This window comes from Bos grunniens, chromosome 25 (assembly GCF_055505025.1).
Source record: "Bos grunniens cultivar Pamir isolate PY7600 chromosome 25, Bosgru_T2T1.0, whole genome shotgun sequence".
In the NCBI taxonomy this organism is placed as follows: Eukaryota; Metazoa; Chordata; class Mammalia; order Artiodactyla; family Bovidae; genus Bos; species Bos grunniens.
Genome location: NC_141189.1, coordinates 4551603 through 4574812, shown reverse-complemented (window position 1 = coordinate 4574812; position 23210 = coordinate 4551603). Strand labels below are relative to the sequence as shown.

General features: G+C 45.5%; 1 long non-coding RNA gene across 1 annotated transcript; it reads right to left on the bottom strand.

Moving 5' to 3' along the window:
- Positions 1 to 1704: 1704 nt before the first annotated feature.
- On the bottom strand, positions 1705 to 13515 carry LOC147344757 (uncharacterized). Its single transcript, XR_015154256.1, has 3 exons — positions 13256 to 13515; positions 4269 to 4357; positions 1705 to 3927 (listed from the first exon to the last, which is right to left on the bottom strand). It is a non-coding gene; the product is annotated as an uncharacterized LOC147344757 (long non-coding RNA).
- Positions 13516 to 23210: the final 9695 nt, after the last annotated feature.

The following is a 23210-nucleotide window of genomic DNA, read 5'->3' as shown; positions in this document are numbered from 1 at the left end:
CCGGAGGTGGGGGCATGGTGGATGAGGACTGCCTGCTTCCTGGGTGTGAGTTTCCCTTCGAGGGTGAGGAAAGTGTGTAGGAGCGGGTTAGAGGCGGTGGTCTCACAACATCACAAATGTGCTAAATGCTTCTGAACTTGCACTTTAAAATGGTTCGTTGGGCACTCTATTTGGGACTTCATGTTGGAATGAAAAAAGGCCTGGGATTTGGTGGAGACATGCCCGCTCCACTGGTGCGTACGTTTTCGGGGAGCTCAGGCTCCATCTCCACTCTCATGCCTCCCTCGCCCATTCCTGCTCTGGTTCACATGTTTGGCCATGACCATGGCCGAATACTCCTATGTGAAGTCCACCAAACTCGTGCCTAAGGGAACCAAGGCCAAGAGCAAGAAGAAAAAGAGCAAAGAGAAGAGAAAAAGAGAAGTGGATGAAGAATTGTTGGAATGTGGGGGACAGTAAAAAACTTTGGTGAGATTTCAGGAACCATAGCAACTGAAATGGATAAAGGAACCTAAATGGATAAAGGTTCCCTTGGGCACGAGTTTGGTGGACTTCACATAGGAGTATTCGGCCATGGTTGTGGCCAAACACGTGAACCGGAGCAGGAATGGGGGAGGGAGGCAGGAAAGTGGAGACGGAGCCCGAGATCCCCAAAAACATATGCACCAGTGGAGCGGGCACGTCTCCACCCAATCCCAGGCCTTTTTCCATCCCAACATGAAGTCCCAAATAGAGTGCCCAACGAACCATTTTAAAGTGCAAGTTCAGAAGTATGTCAAGTCCACTTGACAATGGACTTTTTACACTGGGAGCTTCACATAAACAAGCTGATGAGGCCCGAGTCCTCCAGAGCAGTTTACAGCTGTCAAACAGTCTGATTCCAGAATTGCCCTGAAATCTGGCTATGGAAAATACCTAGGTATAAATTCAGATGGACTTCTTGTTGGGCGTTCAGATGCAATTGGACCTAGAGAGCAGTGAGAACCCATCTTTCAAGATGGGAAAATGGCTTTACTGGCCTCCAATGGCTGTTTTATTAGATGCAATGAAGCAGGTGATATAGAAGCAAAAAGTGAAATGGCAGGAGAAGAAGAAATGGTAAAGATCAGATCCTGTGCCAAAAGAGAAACCAAGAAAAAAGATGATATTCCAGAAGAAGACAAAGGAAATGTCAGTGTGAAATCTGCTGCTGCTGCTGCTGCTAAGTCACTTCAGTCGTGTCTGACTCTGTGTGACCCCATAGACGGCAGCCCACCAAGCTCCCCTGTCCCTGGGATTCTCCAGGCAAGAACACTGGAGTGGGTTGCCATTTCCTTCTCCAATGCATGAAAGTGAAAAGTCAAAGTGAAGTCGCTCAGTCGTGTCCGACTCTTAGCGACCCCATGGACTGCAGCCTACCAGGCTCCTCCAGCCATGGGATTTTCCAGGCAAGAGTACTGGAGTGGGGTGTGAAATCAATTACCTAAAAAAATTCCAGAGCTTCCAGGACCACAAGCTTAATATAAGTAAAGAAGACAGTAAAATTCTGAAAAAGGCCCGGAAACATGGATTCTTGCATGAAACACTTCTGGACAGGAGAGCCAAATTGAAAGCTGATAGATACTGCAAATGACCAGGATTTTGTTTCTGTCTTTTCCTTTTTTTTTTTTTTTTTTCTGAATAATAAAATCAGTGTTTTTACCAGAATTAAAAAAAAAAAACAGATTTGTTTTTTTAAGAAAGTTGTATACATTTTTGTGGGAAAATCTGCACAACATACAATGTACCAGGTTAGCCATCGCAAAGTATCTGGTTCAGGGGAAGGAAGTACATTCACGTTGTCATGCAACCACCACCACCACCACCACCCACCTCCAGAATTTTGTCATCTCCCCAAACTGAAACTCTGTCCTCATTAAACACTAGTTCCCCAGCCCCGTCCCTGGAAGGAAGGGGAGGAAGGAAGGAAGGAAGGGAGAAAAAAAAAAAAAAAAAAAGAAGCCCACCAACCCATCTAGATCCCTTTCACAGTGACTGTTTTAGCCACGGACTGGATTTGGGTCAAGGTGACCACAGCTCCTTCGGAATCCACCCTTCACCCTCCACCGTCATCCCCAGGGATGCGACTCAGTAGGCAACAAGTCAAAATACAAATGTGCGCAGGACAGCTGCAGCCTGGGCGGCCCTGTGAGATGCCGGTGGGAGAAAGCGCTGTCCTGGGCCTTAGACAACAGCTGGACGAACAACTCTCAAGTTGAAGTGCAGGAGAGAGGCGTCTGGGCTGCGGTTTCCTAAGTGTTCCAGAGCGGACGGCTCACTCCTGCTAATGGAACGGGCTGCGTCCGTTTCCTGGATTTCGCAAACGCGGGTAAAAACCCAGGAGAGAAGGCGCCCGCGCCCTCGCCAATCTCACCCGGTGCATTTGTGTGCTGAGCATTTGTGTGCTGAGTGTAACTTGGGGTTAATTATTGATGACGCGGCTCCAAATGAAGTGTTGGCGAGAGACCCGCTGCCTCTTCTAATTGCCAGGTTTCTGAGAAGAAGCTTCAGCCTGGAGGGATTTCATGATTAGAGTGAAAGGAAATAGGAAAAGCAAAGTGTGCTTTGGCCTGGTCCAAAAGAACAGAGCACTGAGAATTAACGGGGAGAATTAATTATTAATAACCAGAATATGAAAAGAGATGGGGGATGGTGAAGGAAAGATGGTTTCTCCCCGGCCCTCACCTGAATCTCCCACAACCAGAAACCAGGGGGAGCTGCCCACTGAGCTGGGCACTGGACGTGGAGCGGACTGATAGTTGATCCTGAGGATAAAACAGCATAAAGTTGCCTTCTGTCGGGAAATCTCAGAGCCCGGGGTCTAAGGTAGAGGGCCCGTCCCATGAAATCAGGTTGAACTTTGGTTTTCCAAAAACAGCACGTGGGACACCTATTAATTTCTAGTGCATCATCTAACGTTAAACAATGTTTTTCTATTGAAGTATAGTTGATTTACAGTATTGCGTTGATTTCTGCTGTAGAGCAAATTAATTCAGTTATACAGATACATGCATTCCTATTTCAAATATTCTTTTCCGTTATGGTTTATCACAGGAGATGGAATAGTTCCTCGTGCCATACAGTAGGACCTTGTCGTTCATCCATTCTATAGACAATAGCGTACACCCGCTAGCCCCAGCCTTGCACTCCGTCCGCCCCCAGCCCCGCCCCCTTGACAACCGGAAGTCCATTCTCTGTGTCTGTGAGTCTGTTTTGTAGACAGGTTCATCCGTGTTATATTGTAGATTCCGCATATAAGTGATGTCATATGTTATTTGTCTTTCTCTTTCCGACCTACTTCACTTAGTATGATCATCCTTAATTGCACCCACGTGGCTGCCGGTGGCAGTATGTCGTTCTTTTCGTGGCTGAGTAGTGTATTCTGCTGATACGCGCACCATGTCTTCTCTGTCCATTCGTCGGTCGAGGGACCTTTAGATTGTCTCCACATCCTGACTATTGTGAATAGTGCGGCTATGAACAGAGGGGTACAGTATCTTTTTGAATTAAGAGTTTTGTCCAGACATATGCCCAGGAGTGGGATTGCTGGATCATATGATAATTCTCTCTTTAGTTTTCTGAGTACTGTTTTCCATAGTGGCTGCACCAACTTGCGTGCCCACCAACGGTGTAGGAGGGTTCCCTTTTCTCCCCATCCTCTCTAGCATTTGTTAGTTGTAGAGTTTTTAATGATAGTCATTCTGATCGGTACGAGGTGGTACCTTATTATAGTTTTAATTTGCATTTCTCTGGTAATTAGCAATGTTGAGCATCTTTTCGTGTGTCTATTGGCCATCTGTATTTCTTCTTTAGACTTCTTCTATAGTCTATAGAGGTATTCTCATCTAACATCTTTGTAGCTATTTCTTACTTGGACAATGAGTATCCAGCCCTTGGATTATCCACACCCTACAAGACCAGGAAAGAAGAAAAAAATAGAACAAAGGAAAGTGAAAGTGAAAGTCGCTCAGTTTTGTCTAACTCTTTGCCACCCCATGCACTATACAGGCCATGGAATTCTCCAGGCCAGAATACTGGTGGGTAGCCTTTTCCTTCTCCAGGGGATCTTCCCAACCCAGGGATGGAATCCAGGTCTCCCACATTGCAGGCGGATTCTTTACCAGCTGAACCACAAGGGAAGCCCAGAAGAAAGGAACCACCTTCCAAATAATCCCATTTTGCTACTTAGAGAAAATTTGGTAGGGGAAGAAATTACAATGATAGTAGCTAAAATGCACTTTGAAAGTTACCTGTTTACTTATGCATCATCCTTGTCCCCGGCCATCAATGACAACCAAGAGTTGACTTGTTTACCAGTCTAAATCCCAGGTACTCTTCCCTGGAAGCAAGAAGTGGCATATCAGGATGTGGTGAGAAGTCCCGTGGCAAAGACACAAGCTGTAACTCAGTTGCTGGAGGATTTTTTTCGTCTGCATCCCACCAGGCAGGTCTGAGTGCCTGTGACCTTGGAGGCACATTTTACTTCTTCACCTTTCCCTCCACACACCTCAGCAAGAACTATCCACTGAGGTGTGGAATTTAATAATAGGCACACCTAGTTAGAGACACTGCGTTTGCCTGTCCCAGATCATTGAAAACAAGATGTCTCCTGAACCTGCCTGCCAATGCGGGAGATTCAGGTTCGATTCCTGGGTTGGGGAGATGCCCTGGAGAAGGAAATGGCACCCCACTCCAGTATTCTGGTCTGGAAAATTCCATGAACAGAGGAGCCTGGCGGGCTACAGTCCATGGGGTGGCAAAGAGTCAGACACGACCTGAGCGTACATGCATGGTACACACAGGTGGTGATGGGTGCTCACCACCACTGAACTGTACATTTAAGGATGGTTCAAATGACGGATTTTGTTATGTGTATTTTTACCACAATAAAAACACAGGATAAAAAATTATTGTATATGATGTGATCCTAACCACATAAGAAAGTTACATGTAAAATATTCTGAACAAAATAGACCAAAATAGTAACAGTGGTTGCCTTTTGATAAGAGATAGATGACTTTCATTCTCCTGTCTCTATTTTTCTGTTATATTCTGTATACTCTATTATGTGGGTGTTTATTGTCATATTCAGGAAAAGATAAACTTGAATTTTTAGATGCAGCCTAATAGAACAAAGGGAGAATTGGAATTTCCAATGTAGTTTTCTCCACAATTTGCTCACAAACATAGCAACCTACCCTCCGCCTTCTTTCCAGAGATGAGAAATTTGTCTGTAAAACAACTTTAAAACCCAGTATTTCAGAAGGAAAAAAAATATTGGAAATAAAGTCCACGTGTGTTTAAGTGTCTTTATTTGTCTTGATTTCGCTTAACCTGTTCTTTTTTTCCTTGGATCCCCCATGAACTTAGAAGACACAGCCACAGTGCAGCTGAGATTTTGCCTTTGCTAGTAAGTTAGTTTATGAATGTTATAAATATAACTGATTTGTAAGGGAGAAAGCACATTCTTGGCAAAAACCAAATGTCTCTTAAGATGGGCTTAATTAAAACAAAATACTCTTTAAATAGAATACCTCATCAGAATGCATGAAAATTTGAGAAGTTGAACATGACAAAGTAGGCTTAACGATATAAGATCATTTAAAGCAAAACATTCTTCTTTGTAAGAGTCCCAAAATATGCCTAAGGGTGCACGAAAAGTCAAGACTGCAGAACAAAGACTCTGTGTTTGAAATTTTAATGTGCACATTAAAAAAAGCCAAGAAATACGACCATAATCTGGGTGAGATTAGACAAAACCAGGAAGGTGATAAAATAGCAGAAGGAAGTGCCTTTCAACAGAAGAATTCTAGGCTTTATGCATGAGACCTCAGCTCTAAAAACGACAGTGGCAAGCAGCCACAGTCAAGGCAAAACTCCATGGTTAAAAGACAAAGGGCATTTAAAAAGTTATTTCCATTTTCCTCCTCTGAAAAGGCTTTTTTCATTTGTTTGGTTAACTATGAAATTTTATTAAATTTCCCAAATGGTCTTACCACGTACTGTGTAAGTAACCAGCAACGAAGTTCTCCTGATATGAATTTCTGAAACAGCTATGATTTGAAGGTACACCTAAGTACAGCCTCATACTCCAAAGGGTCAGTGAAAAACAACCTCTGAAGACCGATAGTCCTTACAATGGATTTGCCAAAAAGCAAGCATCCCGTTTTAAGCTCAAGGTTCTATCTGTTTCATTTGCCGACACTTAAAAGGTGCATGTTGGGGAGATGCTGGGTGGTCGGGTCCCATGGGGCAAATGTTTATTTGTCAATAGGGACCTTTGAATGCCTGGATCTGCTCACCTGGCCTCACGCACCCAGCATCCCCAGCCAAATCCTTGTTTTCATTGCTGACCCACCTAAAAGCTGCTGTGTGGTTGAAAAGCACAGGCCTGGGACTTCCCTGGTGGTCCAGAATCCACCTTGCAACGCTGGGAACTGGGGTTTGATCCCTGGTCGGGGAACTAAGATCCCACCTGCCACAGAGCGACTAAGCCTGCCTGCCCCAACTACTGAGCCCAAGCACTGCAGCTAGAGTCTATGCACTGCAGCAAGAAGACCCCACGTGACACAGTGAAGACCCCACGTGCCTCAGCGGAGGCTTGACACCGCCAGAGAAAGAAAGTGCATTTCCATTGCAGGGGCTGTGAGTTCGATCCCTGGTCGGAGAACTAAAATCTCATAAGCTATGTGGTGCACCCGAAAAATAGGGGAAAAAAAACCACCTAATTTTTCCATTTCCAATTAAATGACTAATTTAAGAATATACCATCTTTTTACCTTTCTATCTGGAATCCTCAGGGCCTGGAGTGTTTGAAGGTGATTTTTTCATGGATGGGTGGACTCAGAATACTTACATGTTTCCCAAGTAAAGAACCTACTTTCGTTTCTAAAAATACCATATGCTCTGAGCTCCATCACATTCTTTTTTTTTTTTTCCCCAGGCAGGATCAAGAGTGGGCTGGGATAAAGTGAGGTAAAGCACCTCCTGACTGTGAGTTACATTTCCCCACACCATGAGTCTTTTAATGTAGTGATTAATCGCCCCAGACTTTGATGAGAGGTGCCTGAGAGTCATTACTTGGGTAAGGATTGGGAAAGGGGATTGGGTCACGTTTGCATTTTGGAAAGATGTGTGTGGGAGGAGGGAGGTTTGGAGGGTTAAGACAGGAGGCAGAAAAACAAGTTTGGGATTTGATGCAGGTCAAAGACAAAGGCCTAGTGGTAAAGAACCCGACTGCCAATGCAGGAGAGGTAAGAGATGCGGATCCGATCCCGGGCTCAGGAAGATCCCCTGGAGGAGCGCATGGCAACCCACTCCAGTATTCTTGCCTGGAGAATCCCCTGAACGGAGGAGCCTGGCGGACTATGGTCCGTAGCGCAGAGTCAGACGTGACTGAAGCAATTTAGCAGCAGCAGCAGCAAAGATGAGGGCACAAGCTCGGATGGCAGGAGTGGAGATGGACAGGGAGGAGTGGGCAGATTCAGATATAAAAGGATATAGAGGGACTTCCCTGGTGGTCCCGTGGTTAAGAATCCACCTTGCAATTCAGGGGATTTGGGTTCGATCTCTGGTCAGGAAACTAAAATTCCATGTGCCATAGAGCAGCTAAGCCTGTGCACTCCGGGGCCCAGGCACTCTGGGGCCCATGTGCCACAGCGAGGATCCAGCATGCCGCAACTAAGACTCAATGCAGCCAAATAAATAAAGGGGCCAGGTGGTTCAGTCCCTGGTCAGGGAACTAAGATCCCACAAGTCACACGGTGTGGCTCCCCACCAAGAAATGTTATGCTGATGGAGGACCCGACAGGAATGCAGACTGTCACTGCAGAGCCACGAGTCTGATCAAAACTCTGTCATCTGAAAATATCACGCTCTGTGAAAGAAGCCAGACACGAGAGGTCATGACATAGTTCCATTTATCTGTGAAATGCTGGCAGATGCGCAGAGGTAGAAAACAGGCTGTGCAGAGGAGGGAATGAGCCTGGGGTTTCCTCCTGGGCTGATGAAAACGTCTGGAGCTAGACAGTAGTGACGGTCGCCCAGTATTCCGAATGTGCTAAGTGGCCACTAATGGTCAATTTCATGTCATGTCTTACGAGCAAAAAAAAAAAACGATCATCTCGTTTCCATAAAGGGAAAAAAAGGGATAAATTGGACCTCATTAAAACTAAAGAGATTTGCTCTACAGAAGACGCTGATAAGGGGATGAAAAGACACATCACAGACTGGGAGAGATTATTTGCAAATCACATAGCCAACAAAGCACTTGTACTGAGAATACATAAGAAATTTTCAAAACTCAACAGTAAAAAAGAACAAGTGGGCCACTTGGATCCAGTGGAAAAAGCGTGGAGGAGAAGTGCCTTTCCATGGCTCTCTTTAACAAGAAGTCTGTGCGATTATCTGACGATGTCTGTGTCCCCTCTTAGAGCTCAGAAAGCAGGGACTTGGCCTGGTTTTGCTCACCATGCGTCCTGTGTCTGGCTCAGGGCCCAGCACATAGTAAAAGCAGAATAAATATGAATGAATGAATGGGCAGGCACCTGGACAAAGTGCTGGCCAAATGGACCTAGAACCTCTAACGCATGACGGCTGGAGAGCCTTAGAACACAGCCCCCCAGCAACAGCAATGGGCAAAGAGGAGCGCATTCATGCACTCATTCACTCAGTAAGTACCTACTGTGTACCAGGCTCTGTTTTAGGCATATGAAATACATCCACGGTCGAAACAGACAACAATTCCTACACTTGTGGAACATAACTTTACACTAAATGAAAAGATAACGAGGCATTATTCGCAAGAGCCGAAAAACGGACACAACTCTTGTCCACAGACGGATGATAAATGGATAAACAGAATGCATCCCTCCACACAACGGAATGCTCTTCAGCTTTAGAAAGAAAGGAGCTTCTGGCACCCGCTACAACGCAGGTGAACCATGAGGACGTGATGCTGAGCGAAATAAACCAGACACGAAAGGACAGATACTGTGTGATCCCACTTCTATGAAGTCCCTGGAGGACATATTCATGGGGACAGAAAGTAGAAGAGTGGGCGCCAGGGGCTGCAGAGGGGGCGGTGAACCGGGAGTGAGTGTTTAAGGGGAGCAGAGCTTCAGTTGGGGAAGATGAAATGAGTTCTGGAGATGAGGGCGGTGATGGGTGCCTAACAGTGTGAATGTCCTTAATGCCCCTGAACTGGATGCTTAAAACTGGTTAAAATGGTAAAACTTTATATTAGGTGTATTTTACCACAACTTAAAACATCCTGATAATAAGGTCTGTGGAGAAACGAAATTTGTGAATAGAGATCACCATTTGAAGGAGAGCAGTCAGAGTCCTATTCATCCTTCAATTCATATTCAATTGATAGGAGGATTTTTAGCTGCTCTGGATAGATACAATGATGTTACCAATGACTGAGGGGGAAGAATATTAGTGCCAAGAAGGTCATGTAAGGGACCTCCCTGGCAGTCCAGTGGTTAGGACTCTGCTCTCACTGCCGTGATTGGGTGGGTGGGGGTGGGGGGGCCCTGGGTTTGACCCCTGACTGGGGGAATTAAGATCCCATAGGCTGCAAATCAGGCCAAATAAAAGAAAACAAAAAGATCACTTAATGGATCTCCTTCTGTTATCGAAAATAGAGGGAGGAGAATATTCTGAATACAGTATCCAAGAGCCTTAGGGTCTTCCCGGCCATCGTGGGTTAGGACTGGCACTCTCCCTGCAGAGGGCATGAATTCGATCCCTGGTCAGAGAACCAAGAAGAACCAAGTCCCACGCCATGCAGGGACTTATTAAAAATTGGGGCATTAAAAAAAAAGGCTACATTTACAGTACTGAAACATTCTTTCCCAAGCCTTTCTGTTGGCAATAAGCATAAACTAGAAATGGCACCCCACTCCAGTGTTCTTGCCTGGAGAATCCCAGGGACCGGGAGCCTGGTGGGCTGCCGTCTATGGGGTCACACAGAGTCGGACACGACTGAAGTGACTTAGCAGCAGCAGCAGCAGATCGTACCACTGACTCATCTTGATAAACATACTATACTTAAAGTAAAGGATCAAATCTGTTTTTTTTTAAGGAACAAAGACTTGGAGGGGGAGAGGAAATGGGAGTCACCATGGGGGGAGTGTGGGGGGAGTAGCTCAAAGAAGGAGGCTCTGAGGAGGGACAAGGAGGGTGCGGAGGCTGGGATCAGCCAGGAGGCGGGGAGGAGGTCAGGAGAGAACAGGACGCCGGTGACATGGAGCCACGGAGGCACTGCTGGGACTTCGAGAAGTGAAAGTGTTAGTCACTCAATCGTGTCCGACTCTGCAACCCCATGGACTGTAGCCCACCAGGCCCCTCTGTCCATGGGGATTCTCCAGGCAAGAATACTGGAGTGGGTTGCCTTTCTCCTCTCCAGGGGATCTTCCCGACCCAGAGATGGAACCCGGGTCTCCAGCATTACCGGCAGATTCTTTACCATCGGAGGCACCAGGGAAGCCCTGGGGCTTCGACTGTTCATCTAAATCAGAAGGAAAGGAAGAAGCTTTTGTGCAAAACGTAAGATCAGTTTCCACAAAGCGGCCGAGAAAAGAACCCAAAGCTGTGTTCCCGGGACTGGCTGTAGCTTGACGCCCAGGCCTGCTTCTTCCTGCTGCTTAATCCATGCCAGAGTCAAAGGCGTCTAGAAAAAAAACACTCGGGGAGAGGAGGGTGACAGGCTCTTAAGGAAACTTGAGAAAAACTTAACAGACCACTGGTCCACATGACTGATACCTCAGTTTCAAGCACGAGCTCCGTTAAACCTGGATGTTGTCTTGGCTCCTAAGAACAGCCGTGTGCTTCAGGATGATAAATCTCCAACGTAAATGAAACAAAATACAATGGGAACTTTCCTGGCTTTCAAGTGAATGCTTTCATTGTAGTTTTGAAGTTTCACACGTACAACTGAATTATTATGCAGATGTTAAAAAATAGGAGGTAGGTCTCTAACAGCCGTGAGAAAAGATGTCTAGGATACCTTATGAAATGGAAAAAAAAGAAGCAAAGTAAAGCAGTTTGCATTCATCTCATTTTGGTTAAAAAAAAAAAGTATTTACATGAATAGGTTTATAGTACCTGCAGAAGAAAAAAAATCCTCTGATATCAGTTAATATGGTTACATCTCTGCTAGAATATCAGAGAACTTTCACATTCTATATTATATATTTCAGAAGTGCTGGAAGTTTAAAAATAATGAACATCCATGACCTCTGTGATCAGGAAGGAAAATAAAGATGTTTTCAATGGAATATCTAGAATACATAAATGTCCATCAAAATTCAACAGTAAAAAACACTCTATACAGAAAAATAAACAAGAAATCTAGGGAAATTACCCGGTGGTCCAGTGCTTAGGACTCGGCACTTTTACTTCTGTGATTCAATCCCTAATCAGGGAATGAAGATCCACAAGCCTTGAAGTATGGCACCACCACCCCCAAAAAAAAGGAAAAAGAAATCTAATTTTTAAATGGACAAAAAAATACATAGATATTTCAACAAAAAGTGTAGAGATGCCAAGCACATGAAAAGATGTTCAACATCATTAGTCACTGAGGAAATGCAAACGAAGAACACAATGAAGTATCACTATGTATGTGTCAGAATGGCTAAAATTAAAAATAGTGACAATACCAAATGCTGGTGATGATGTGGAGAAGCCAGATCACACATCCATGGCTGGTGGGAATGGGAAATGAGACAGCCACTTTGGGAACCAGTCTGGAGGTTTCTTACACAACTAAATATGTTCTTTCCATATGACCCAGCAATTGCGCTCCTGGGCATTCATCCCAGCAGAATGGAAGTCTATGCTCATACACAACCTGTGCATGAATGTTCATAGCAGCTCTACTTGTAACAACCTGAAGTGGAAACAACAAAAGCGTCCGAGAACAGGTGAATGGTTACACAAGCTGCGATGTATGATTCTGTCATAGGGACAGAAAACAGATTAGAACTAGGGGTTGCCCACCCATGGTGGGGCAAGAAGACGAGTAAGTAAGGCAGAAAGAGATAGCTTATCACGCAGACCCCTTGTGCTGATAGGACAATTCTGTGTCTTAATCGTGACGCTGTTTACATGAATCAACATGTGTGATAAAATTGCATACAGGCACATACACACACACACGTGCACACACAAGTAAAACTAGTGAAATCTAAATTGGTTCTGTAGATTATATCAATTGAGTTTCCCAGTTATTACACCTCATGTCTACTATCTACATGTATGTTACTATCTGTATAGAAAAATATTATATTACGATAGTCATGCAAGGTATCACCATTGGACAAAACTGTTTGAAGAGCACCTTCCTATACATTTTGGCAACTTCCTGTGAAATCTAGAATTATTACTTGTTCAAAGTTTAAAAAAAAAAAAAACCTCATATGGGGGGACTTCCTGGGTAGTCCAGTGGTTAAAACGCCACGTTCCCAGTGCCAAGCGGCTTGGATCTGATCCCTGGTCAGCGAACTAGATCCCACCTGCCACAGGTCAGAGTTCGCATACAACAACTCAGACCCATCGCAGCCAAATAAATAAATATTTTTTAAAAAACTCATATGGAGACAGATAATGAAATTCCTCTGCATTAACAAAACCTACTTTCATCAAAAATTTTAAAATATTTCTTCCATTTTCATTTAACCTATATTTTATGGGCGTGAATTCTTTGGGACTTTATTGAACTATTTTAAACATGTCTTTCAACTTGGGTCCAAAAAAAAGTTCTCCATCCTTCGATCTGATGGATTAATAAAAATCAGATGACTCTGGACATCTGTATTTATCACCGTTTCAGAAAGTGCAGTCTATAAACCACCTGGGATGAATGAAAAGATGCAGATTGCAGGGCCTCCCCAATTCTTCTAAATCGAGCTCTCCTGGGATAGGATCTGGCAGTCTGCACTTATTATTTCCAGTGATTCTTTTTTTTTTGGACATGCTATGCAGCATCGGGATCTTAGTTCTCCAACCAAGAATTGAACCTCTGCCCACTGGCTTGGGAGAGAGGAGTCTTAACCACTGGACCACCCAGGGAAGTCTCAATGGACTTTCTTTAACTTGAATTTGGGGGGATGGGTCTCTGGGTCAAGTTTATGCTCTTAATCGTTGATGAAGGTGAGTTTTCTAGTTTTTAGAAAGGAAGAAAGAAAGAGAAAAAAGAAATCTTGGTTCTAGAAAGGAGCTCACTGCTCACCGGCGTGCACAGCAATCCTCGGTCTCTCCTTCCTTCTCACCCCAGCGAGCGTCTTGAACAGAAGCAGCGCCCGTCTTTCCCGGACTCAAGCAATTCAACAAGCAGCTATTTTGGCTAATCTTTCAGATTAGTCTTCTTAACTGCCAGAAAAACGGCGCCTTAAAAAGGAAATGTTTCTGCCTAAGAACTTATAACCAGTTGAAAATAGTCATGATCATTTAAAAAAATAATGCTGCATAAGTACCCACACGATTTACCTCAAACGCTGGTCCAGCCAGCTAAAAATAACCTCTAAACAAATACAAAACCTGGACGAGGCCCCGTGGAAGAAGCAGAGCCAACAGATTCTTCAGAAGTGAGGCTGGAGGACTGACCAGCTCTCAGCTTAGTCTGATCTGGTGCGAAGATCAAAGGCTGGCGATGGACTAAAGACGGCGCAACAAAAGCAGAGATAAACAAACGGGCCTCCGCTAACTCCAGAGCTCCTGCCCAGCAAGTGAGAGCATCCATGAAATGAAAAGTGTTAGCCACTCAGTCATGTCCGACTCTTTGCGACCCCTTGGACTGTAGCCCACCAGGCTTCTCTCTCCACGGGGTTCTCCAGGCAAGATTACTGGAGTGGGTTGCCATGCCCTCCTCCAGGGGCTCTTCCTAACCCAGAGATCAAACCCAGGTCTCCTCCACTGCAGGCAGATTCTTTACCATCTGAGCCACCAGGAAAATGAAATGAAAAAGCAACCTCCAAAATGGGAGAAAATAGTTGCAATCAGCCACTTGATAAGGGCTTAACATCCAAAAGATACAAAGAACTCTCACAACTCAATAGAGTTAAAAAAAAAAAAATCTGATTTAAAACTGGGCACGAGAACCGAATATACGTTTTTCCAAGGAAGACATGCAAATGACCCCCGGGTACATAAAGAGGCTCAGCATCACTCAGCGTCAGGGAAATGCAAATCAAAACCACAATGAGCTATCACCACACATCTGTTAGGATGGTGATGATCAGAAAGGCAGGAGATAACAAGCGTTGGTGAGGACGTGGAGAAAAGGGAACCTTTGTGCAATGTTAGTGGAAATGTAAATCGGTGCAGCCGCTAGGAAAAACAGCTTGGAGATTCCTCAAGAATTAAAAATAGAGCTGCCAAATGATCCAGCAATCCCACTTCTGGGTATAGAGCCAAAGGACATTTAAAAAAGGATATTGGAACTGCCATGTTCATAGCAGCATTATTCACCATGGCCAAGACAGAGAAACAGCCTAGGTGTCCATCACAGATAAATGGCTTCAGAAGATGCGGGGCATAAGGAATGGGCTATTATTCAGCCGTGAGAAAGAAGGAAACCCTGTCATTTGTTAGAACACGGTGGACCCTGGGGCTTCCCAGGTGGCTCACCGGTAAAGAATCCGTCGGCCAGCGCAGGAGACACGGGTTCAATCCCCGGATCCAGCAGATTCCCCTGGAGAAGGAAATGGCAACCCACTCCGGTATTCTTGCCTGGGAAATCCCATGGACAGAGGAGCCTGGCAGGCTACCGTTCGTGGGGGCGCAAAGAGTCGGATACAAGTGAGTGATTGACCTCACACAGATGGACCTTGAGGGCACAATGTTAAGTGAAATAAGCCAGACAGAGAAAGACAAATACAAATATGGTATCACTTATATGTGGACTCTAAAAAAAAAAAAGTCAAACTCATAGAGATAGAAAGTGAAGTGGTTGCCGGGGGTTGGGGGATGGGGAAAATGGGGAACCTCCCCGTGGGTCTCCATAGCAACCAGGAGGGAGGTGACAGCTTGGGCCCTTTTGTGACACCCTCTAGGAAGCAGGGAACAATCCTTGCAGGCACTCTTTCCTCTGAGAGGCAGAGGCTCAGAAGGGGGGGGCCCCCAGGTCTGCAGACCTACAGGTGATAGGTGTCCGCCTCGTATGGGACTGCTACAGCCGAAGACCAGAGACTGGGCTGTTTAAACGGACATCTATTTCTCATGGATACAGAGGCTGGAGTCTAAGGTCAAGAAGACCTGACTTTTGGTGAGGGCCCTCTTCCCGGCTCATAGACAGCCAGCTTACAGATGGTCACCTTCTTGCTGTGTCCTCCCAAGTCGGAGAGAGAGAGAGGCGGGGGAGGGGTGAACTCCAGTTTCTTCCCCTTTAAAAAAACCTTTTTATTTGGCTGTGCAAGTCTCAGTGGTGGCACGAGGGATGTGGGATCTTTAGTTGCGACATGTGGAATCTAGTTCTCTGACCAGGAATCAAACCCGGGCCCCTGCATTGGGAACATGGTATCTTAGCCACAGGACCACCAGGGGAGTCCCTCTTCCTCCTCTTATAAACACACTAATCCTATCGTGGGGGTTGTACCTTCATGACCTCGTCTAAACTTAATTACCTCCCCAAGGAACCACCCCCAAATGCCACCTTGGGGGTTGGGCTTCAACACATGAATTTGGGGTACGCACAGTTCAGTCCGTAACAGATGGTTAAGGTCAGTGGCTGGGGAACCAGAGGGTGGGAAGGGTTTGGAGGCAACTCAAGTAAGAGAGTAAGAGAAAGACAGAGACAGAGGCAAAGACAGAGTAGAGACAGAGGCCGGGAGAGAGGTAGAGAAAGGCAGAGAGGGCTCCAAGAAAGAGAGGGCGCCTGGAGCCACTGGCCTCCTGATTGAGCCATCTGGCTCAAGATCCCAGAAACTGTTACTTCTCCATTCGAAAAAGATTTTTTTTACGTTTTTATTGTGGTAACATAGGTAACGTGACGTTTCCCACCTGTAAGCGTCAGTTCAGGGGCTTTCAGTCCGTTCACCTTGCTGCTCAACCATCCACACGTCATCTGCAGAGCTCAGTCACCGACCCTAACTGAAACCCCACCCCATCACATAGTGACTCCCCACCCCCGCAGCCCACCCTGTTTTCTCCTCCTTGCCAGCTTGCGTTCTCCTTTCCCCCCACAATAAACACAGTGACATCTTCAACACGACAAGCACTCCTGTTTGGTAGGGGGGGGCAGTGATGACGGGAAGTGGGGCAACTGTCTGATCTGATGGGGATCCAATGGGGAATCTCGAGCAATCAGAGTCAGAATTGGAAAAAAAAAAAAAGCGCCAGGCTGCGACCACCAGGCAGGCTGGGTGCCCCTGAGGCCCAGATGGTCTGCAGGACCTGGGAACCTCAGGGAAAACACGGAGGCTGCAGCCAACTGGGAAGAAGCGAGACAGGGAGGGCTGACGAGACCCCTCCCTACCACTGGAGACACCATCATCCTCACGCCAAGAGTCCCTGGTAATTTTCTGTCCAATTTGGTAGCAATACACCCACTTAACAGCAAATCCAATTACTGTGGCTTCCCCCCATTTGTCATCTTAAGTGGGGTTTTGCTTCCATTAGAACTTATAACAAATCACTTCAAGCAGCAGAGCAAAACCTGACTCTCCTCTCTTGTTTCCTGTTTTCACAGTTTTAGACACTGAGGGGCAGGGAAAAGGGCCTTGGGCTTCCCAGGTGGCACAAGTGGTAAAGAACCTGCCTGCCAATACAGGACACGTAAGAGGTGCAGGTTCGATCCCTGGGTCGGGAAGATCCCCTGGAGGAGGGCATGGCCACCCACTCCAGTATTTTTGCCTGGAGAATCCCATGGACAGAGGAGCCTGGCGGGCTACCGTCCATGGGCTCACAAACAGTTGGACATGACTGAATCAACAGCGGGCACACACAAGAAGGGTCTTTCTTGGGCAAATAGCTGAGGAAAGGAGGGCAAGGCTGGTGCTGGTGTTCAGGGCGGCGGCGGGAACTGGTCCTCAGCCACAGAGGGGAGGATGGACTTGGATGATGCAATGAGAGCTCGGGGGCCGCTGGGCGAGAGGGCTGCAGGCCAGGGCACAGGCAGGACCAGACTGTCAGCCTCTCTGCTTTTATAGGGCAGAGGCATCGGAGGGCTGGCTTCATCCGAGACTGGGGAGCTTTGGATCTCATGGGTTGGAAGGACAAGGGGTGTAGGGGTGCTCCAGTCTCTGCCCAGGACAGGGAGGTGACATCCTGCTCCATCAGCCCAGAAACGGCATCTCAAACGAGTTGTCTGTTGCAAACTGCAGCTCCTGGCACAGGCCTGCCGGCTTCCCGCAGGGGCTCGGCAAGCCTCCGTGAACCAGTTAGCTGGGCTGAGCCGAGGCTCCTGTGTTAGAAGCAGCAGTCCCCATCCAGGGCACTGGCCAGGGAGTGAACAGGGGTCTGAGAGCCACTTCCGGGATGTCCCCCAGCCCCTGGGAGATTCCTCAGCACTCACAGGCAGTTTGGTCTGAGAGTCACTTTTCTCCCCAACCCACGGATAGACAGAACAACTCCTGTCTTGCTCATCCTTAGAACCTGACGCGTAGCTGGGAGGCACTGAAGACCTTCGCTTCTTACTGCCAATCCCGGAAAACCAGTATCCCTGTTATCACACACCTCGAGCCTCGGCCCGCCGGCTTCCGTCTGTTGCACCAAGTTCTCCATCACCCATTGGGTCAAGGAGCCAAACTCTGTCTGCCCTAATCGCTGGAGGCTCTGCGCGCATTCCCTGAGATGCCCTCACCGCTTTCATGAGTCCCACCAAGCCCAGGACAGAGTTCAGGCAGATGGAGGGGGTGACGACTCATACTCTACCACACGTTGTTCATGACATCTAACCATCCGGGATCGCCCAGATCCAGGCCGTCTATTGTGCTGTGTAATTTCGAAGAGACGCCGTGTTTTCGAACTGAAGAAAGCAGGCTTAGAGTAAGTGCCCCGAAACGGTCTATGGTGAAACAGAAGAGGAATGTCCCTCCCCGCCCACCTCTCGGGGACCCAGCCGGCCTGGCAGGAAAGCATTCACTTCCTGCCTATGATCGAGAGATGCATTATGTCACAGGGGGGAGAACTTCCAAATCCTATTTTTAGAGGTGATGAGGGGGAGGCTGAGTCCAGCCTGGAGCTGGAAGGGGCCCAAGGTCTAGGGGGCAACGGCTTCCGAGACCCGCCTCCATGCCTCACGCTGTCCTCTCTCACGTTCCGAGTCCCCACGTGGCTCTGCAGGGGGGCGGTACAGGATGTTCCCATGAATCGTCTCGAGCCCAGTGAACTCGAGCACCAAGGTCGCGCTTTCAACCCGAGTCTGACCTGTAGCACACGCCCCTCTCCTACAGACCCAGGCTGGGTGACGGTTTCCAGAGGTGCAAGACTGAAAGAGACTTCAAGACCCACGGCCACTGGACAATAAAACGCTTGGAATTCAGCACAGAAAGGTCGGGGGGAAGGTCCTTCATTCTAAAATAGTTTTACTCTGATTTGAAAAGATTCATGCACCCCGGGGTTCACAGAAGCATTATTTACAATAACCAAGACATGGAAGCAGCCTGACCAGATGAATGGATCAAGAAGCTGTGGTACACACACACAGTGGAGTATTATCCAGCCACAAGAAGGAAGGAAATAATGCCATCTGAAGCAACGTGGATGGACCCAGAGATTATTACACGAAGTGAAGTCAGACAGAGAAAGACAAATACCATGATCCATCACCTACATGTGGAATCTAAAAAAATGATACAAATGACTTTATTTACAAGATAGAAATAGACTCAGACACAGAAAACAAATGCATGGTTACCAAAGGGAAAAGGGAGGAAGGGATAATAGTAGGAGCTTGGGATTAACAGATGCTAACTATTGTGTATAACATAGAGAAATAACAAGATCCTATTGTATAGCACAGGGACCTGTATTCAATATCCTGTAATAAGTCATAATAGAAAAGAATATGAAAAAGAATATATATTATATACAGAGAGATAAATATAATAGGTATGACAGATAAATAGATAGCTATAGAGAGAGACAGCTTAGTCAGTTCAGTCATATCCGAATCTTTGCGATCCGATGCACTACTGCCCACCAGGTTCCTCTGTCCATGGGATTTTCCAAGCAAGAATACTGAAGTGGATTCCATGCCCTCCTCCAGGGGTACTTCCCGACCCAGGGATCGAACCCATGTCTCTTACATCTCTGGCACTGGCAGACAATTCTTTACCACTAGCGCCATCTGGGAAATGCCATCTGATCAGACCCGCATCTGCCTGTGTCTCCTTCTTTGCAAGCGGATTCTTCACCCAACAAGCCACCTGGGAAGCCCCTAGATACAGTAACACATAAATATATATATATATAATTTAATCATGCTGTACACCTGAAACTAACACAATACTGGAAATCAACTATACTTCAATTTTTAAATTATTAAAAAAAAAATTAAACACAGGGAGCCTAGCCTGGTGCTCTGTGATGACTTAGAGGGGTGGTGTGGGGGAGGGGAAGGAGGTTCAAGAGGGAGGGGATATATGTATAATAATTATGGTCAATTCATGCTGTTGTATGGCAAAAACCAACAGAATATTGTAAAGCAATTTTCCTTCAATTAAAAAATAAATTTGCTTTAAAAATTTTTAAATAATTTAAAATATTCAAAATCATAGAAAATAAAGACAAAGAGGTAATGCTAGTCTCCGTCACGGGAGGCCTTACTGGCACCTGGTGCTTGTTCAACTTCCATGTGTTTCATTCAGAGAGAATGAGGACAGTCTTGTTACGAAGGTCAATTCTGTGTCAGCTTGACTGGGCCCAGGGACACCCGCCCAGAGAGCCGGTGAGACATTATTTCTGGGTGTATCTCTGAGGGTGTTTCTGGAAGGGATTAGCATTTGAATCGGTAGACTGAGTAAAGATGGGCTGAAACTGGGCTGGCATCACCCAATCCACTGAGGGTCCGGACAGGAAATGAAAAGGACAGAGGAAGCCTCTTCTGTCCCCTTCTTGAGCTGGAACATCCATCGTGTCCTGCCCTTCGACATCGGAGCTCCAACTTCTGGTCCAAGAGTGTTAAGCCACCCACTGTCCCAATTCTCCAGCTCATGGATGGCATGTTGTTGTTCAGTCGCCAAGTTGTGTCTGATTCGCTGCCACCCTATGGACTGGCCCTGTCCTTCACTATCTCCCGGAGCATGCTCAAACTCATGTCCAGAGTCGGTGATGCCATCCAACCATCTCATCCTCTGTCGTCTCCTTCTCCTCCTGCCTTCAATCTTTCCCAGCATCAGGGTCTGTTTCAATGAGTCAGCTCTTCATATCAGGTGGCCAAATATGGATGGCATATCATAACATATCTCAGCCTCCATCATTTTGGGGGGGGGACTATTTTTTCATTTATTTATTGGCTGCCTCAGGTCTTAGTTGAGGCACATAGCCTCTTCGATCTCAGTTGCAACATGTAGGATCTTTTAATTACAGCATGTGGGATCTAGTTCCCTGACCAGGGATCGAACCGGGGACCCCTGCATTGGGAGTGCAGTGTCTTAGCCACTGGACCACCAGGGAAGCTCCTCAGCCTCCATAATTGCCTGAGCCAATTCCCATAATAAACCTCTTCTGTATCCATGAATAGCCTACTGGTTCTGTTTTCTGTGGAGAACCCTGACTGATACACTCGTGAATAAGATTAAAAGGCAAAGCCTAAGACAATCCCTTTCTGTAGAGCAAACACTTACAGGAAACCATGTGCAAACTCGTGATCTTTTTTCCCCCACTTCAGGAGAATGGGGTTTTTGTCTTACACAGATGGGTGTTAAAAGTAAAAAAAAAAGTCACACACCATATCATAGTAAAGATCTTGAAGAAGCAGAATTGTCACATGTCTGTCTGTAACAGATTGTCCAGCAGAACTTTCCGTGACGGTGGAAATGCTCGTTCTCTGCACTGCCCGAAGCAGTGGCCACAAGTCCCTCTAGCCATCAAGCCCTTGAAAGGTGGCTATCGTGAGTGAGAACTGAATTTTAGATTTTTTATATTTCAGGTAAAATTTAAGAATATTTCCTAATTTTCCTTGTTATACCTTCTTAGATACGCCCATCATTTAAAAGTGGACATTTAGGAGAAGGAAATGGCAACCTACTCCAGTATTCTTGCCTAGAGAATCCTGTGGACAGAGGAGCCTGGTGGGCTGCTGTCCATAGGGCTGCATAGAGTCGGACACAACGGAAGCGACTTAGCATGCATGCCTTGGAGAAGGAAATGGCAACCCACTCCAGTGTTCTTGCCTGGAGAATCCCAGGGACGGAGGAGCCTGGTGGGCTGCCGTCTATGGGGTTGCACAGAGTCGGACACGACTGAAGCGAATCAGCTGTAGCAACATCAGTACCACAAAGTGAAAATATAGGTCACTAACTACAAACCACCAAAGGGTTCCATTTCCACTTAAACCAAGGTCATACACTTTGTCTGAACTTTTTTTTTTTTTAATCTTCATTCACATCTTGGTAGTTTTCCCTGCTTTCCAATAAAGTTTTTCTATGAGGGCAAAATAAATAAATAAATAAAAGTGGACATTTCCAAATACATGGGTTTTTAAAGTATCTTTGATATGAACTTCTCACCTTGATATTAATTTCTCATTTAAATGCCTTCTTCTCTGCAATCACCCTCTGTGTTTTTTCAGTCTTGTAACTTTGAGGCTTTCAATGGCTAAGTCAAAGATCTCTCTTGGTAAACGTCACACTGCACTTGAAAATATGTGTATTTTGAAATATATTTTGATATTAATTTCTACCATAATTGCATAGTGATGAGAGAACACAGTCTGTATGATTTCAATACCTTTAGATTATGAAATTTTTGCACTTTATGTCCTTGGATATGTTCCAGTGTGCCCAAGTTTAAAGTCTATGGGAAGTTGAATAGAATTTGTATTCTACTGCTGTGTGAAAATTGTATAAATCTTAATTATGTTGAATTGGTTCATGGTGCTTTTCAGGTCTGCTATATCCTTTCTTTTTTATTTTTTATTGAATGATAATTGCTTTTCAGAATTTTGTGGTTTTCTGTCAAACCTCAACATGAATCAGCCATAGGTATACACATATCCCCTCCCTTTTGAAACTCCCTCCCATCTCTCTCCCCATCTCACCCCTCTAGGTTGATACAGAGCCCGTTTGAGTTTCCTGGACCAAACAGCAAATTCCCATTGGCTATTTTACATATGATAAGTTTCTGTGTTACTCTCTCCACACATCTCCCCCTCTCCCCCCCTCTCCCCATGTCCATACCTCTATTCTCTATGTCTATTTCTCCATTTCTGCTCTGTAAATAAGTTCTTAAGTGCCATTTTTCTAGATTCCGTATATATGCGTTAGAACACAATATTTTTCTTTCTTTCTGACTTACTTCACTCTGTATAATAGGTTCCAGGTTCATCCACTGAACTGACTCAAAGGTGTTCCTTTTTATGGCAGAGTAATATTCCATTGTGTATATGTACCACAGCTTCTTTATCCATTCATCTGTCGATGGACATCTAGGTTGCTTCCATGTTCTAGCTATTGTAAATAGTGCTGCAATGAACAATGGGATACATGGGTCTATTTCAACTTTGGTTTCCTCAGGGTATATGCCTAGAAGTGGGATTGCCACGTCATATGGTGGTTTTATTCCAAGTTTTTTAAGGAATCTCCATTTCATCTTCCATAGTGACTGTATCAATTTACGTTCCCACCAACAGTACAAGAGCGTTCCCTTTTATCCATGTCCTCTCCAGCATTTATTGTTTGTAGACTTTTTGATAATGGCCATTCTGACCTGTGTGAGATGGTATCTCATTGTAGTTTTGATTTGCATTTCTCTAATAATGAGCGATGTTGAGTATCTTTTCATGTGTTAGCCATCTGTATAGAAATATACTTTTCTATATATTCATTCTATTAATTTTTGAGTTTGCTATTAAAACTTCAACTAAAAATCTTATCTACTTAAAAATTAATTGTAATATACAGTAGAACTATATGTAATCTTGTTCTGTATTTTCCAAGTCTCCTATAAATGCATTATACTTTCATAATTTAAAAAATAAATACATTGATAAAAATTTTAAGTAATCACTTGCGGTAGCCTCTACC